This window comes from Morone saxatilis, unplaced genomic scaffold (assembly GCF_004916995.1).
Source record: "Morone saxatilis isolate NCDOM2014 unplaced genomic scaffold, NCSU_SB_2.0 Contig9, whole genome shotgun sequence".
NCBI lineage: Eukaryota > Metazoa > Chordata > Actinopteri > Moronidae > Morone > Morone saxatilis.
Window position 1 is genome coordinate 22071912 of NW_023340268.1, and position 2694 is coordinate 22074605.

The window sequence follows — 2694 nt, forward strand, 5'->3', positions numbered from 1 at the left end:
AGTGTCTGTTGGTTATTGTAGTAAGGAGAGGACACACATTGCTGCTAGCACACTGTAGTTTATTGTCACGTGTGATTGACTGTGTAAGCTGTATGATTGTATGGACATCCAGCGAGTCAAACTGTGTATTCATTTGCCCTATATTGGCTCCCTTTCCCGCTAAATTTTGCCTTCTTATACTTGATCTGACTGAGGTTTGAGCAAATTATTGGGAAAATTCACAATGTCGACCATAAATAACTACAGCAGGTCACTGATGAATGTTAATCAATGACCCCTGGTGCTCATTGTAATCCGTTCCGACCTATCTGTAGAAATAATGATCTTATTTTAAGGCCGCTGTGCCATCTGATATTATTCTGGCTGCTGCTGCCGCTGTTGTGTATACTGTTCATTAGGAAAGCGGTTAATTATTATAATAATAATAATAATAATAATAATTAATATACACATGTCACTAACATTGGCTCTGTGTGTGTGTGTGTATTAAATGTTGTTAGTTTTGTGTGACAGTGGGGCTGTGAGGTGATTATTTGTGTGGTTTGCATTTTATTTTTAGAAATTAGTTGTTTGTTTTGGTAATAACTGTCACTCCCTCAGTGCGGGTTGCATTGGGTAGACTATTAAAGCTGCAGTAGGTAACTTTTATAAAAAATAACTTTTTGTCATACGATTTTCACTATAGTAGTACAGTAGTACATAAAACAGATAATCTGTGAAAAAATCTGGTTCCCCTGTCTCCTCCTAGTGATCCTAATGGGATTTGTAAGAATCTACCGAACGAAAACAACCAATCAGATCTGAGAAAGCTAGAAAGACACTTTGGGTTGGAAGCTTGAAGATCCCAGGGTCCCAATAAATGAGACTCAACAATCATCCATCTTTCTTGCCTCTGATTGGTTGTTTTCTTTCAGGCCCAGTTGTATTATTTTTGTATTATTATTTTTATCCCAATTAAAACATGAATCATGCTTTAGTTGTCACAAAACTGAATTTTAATGTATATCATTAAAGCATTTCCTTCCAAAAGTGACAGCTGTGACTATAGATTAAATCACTAGTGCATTCTATCAGTCCCATAAAGACAATCAAAGTTCAATCATTAATGTGAGCAGTGATTTGCGAACTGTTGGTTGCTCCTCATCCCCGACTGGCAGAGGGGTCACAGCATGTGCACACTCCTCCTGCTGCCAGGCCTGACGACCACAACACCCAGACCCTCCCTGCACTCCGCAGACAGCCTCCCCAATCCCCCCAGGCCCCTTCAGTCATTTCACAGCCATTAGCTTCATAAAGGAACATTTCACCCGCTGCTCGATGTGGACCCCACGACAAATTAGCCCAGCATCGGCCATGATGGGCCCCATCTATCCCAGCTGGTGTGATGCTTTGGTCAGAAACAAACACATAAACTGCAAATGGCCATAACGCGGTGTATATAATCACAAGATAACTGAACACCAACAAAATGGAGGACTGCATTTGAAATGAATGTATTTGTAAGTGCAAAATGTGCAATGAATGATATGACTTGGACTATGAATCCCATGCTGCAGATAGTGAGACAACCAGACTGAAATCCTCATCAGAGGTTTAATGATCCTCAGTGCTCCTGCATGACTCTGTGTGGCACACTTTTTGACAGACAGCCCTTTCCCACAATTCCCTCTGCCATTCAGCACCAGGTGCGCATTTGGTAGGACAGCCTGCGCAGCACGGACAAGTGGCCACATGGGTCACTGGGACATCTCAAGGAGGAAGAAGATGGCGTGGGGAGAAAGCGAGTTGGAGTTAGGATTTATCAGGGCTTTAAGGGGCTTGAATCTGACCCTGATTAGTGGGAATGCACTGGGTGGGATTACAGTCTCTGCTGCATTTAAGACGACAAACAGATACTGGTAATGAGAATGAGCGAGAAAGCAGATACCAGTGGAGGAGCTGCACAGCAGAAAGTCAAGGACGGCTCTGTATTATGATGACATACAGTTAAAAGGTAGATGAAAATGAAAAAGTTAATGTTTCGGGTGGAAATAGGACAGCAGGTTTTAACATGGGACATTACAAGTAAGAATTGCTATAGTACATATGTATATGTACATGTATGTAGTACAGTGTAATATAGTACACTATCATATACCAAAATACAGTAGAGTATAGAATATTATATAGTTAAAGTTTAATAAAGAACTGCAGTAAAGCGCATTATACTACAATATAATATATACAAAATAGCATAGTACCTAGTAGTTTAACGACATTTTTCAGTAGCTTGCTGCTCGTTTTGCATAGTTCTTTACTACAAAGCTTTTGTAAGCTGGATTGTCCACTCACCTGTGAAAAACATTTGGCTATAGTTTTTAATATTTTTAAGCTGAATTTGTAAAACTAAACTTGAATATATTAGGTGTATTGATTATTGCTATTAAGAATCTTTTAGAGAAGTTGCTTCATGCTATTTTAGAAGTTATCTGGCTAATTACCCCCACCTGGTTTCTGGAAGGCAGGTGTCTGACTGATGGACCTTGTATACAAAACCAAAGCTGACATTCCTGTGCTTTCTATGAATAGTAGGTGTGAAGTTATTGGCAGCTTGCCAAGCTATGCTTTCAAAGTACTATAGTGTAGTATAGTATAGAATCATTTAGTATAACATAACTTGTTATAGTTTAGTATACACTGATCAGCCGTAACATT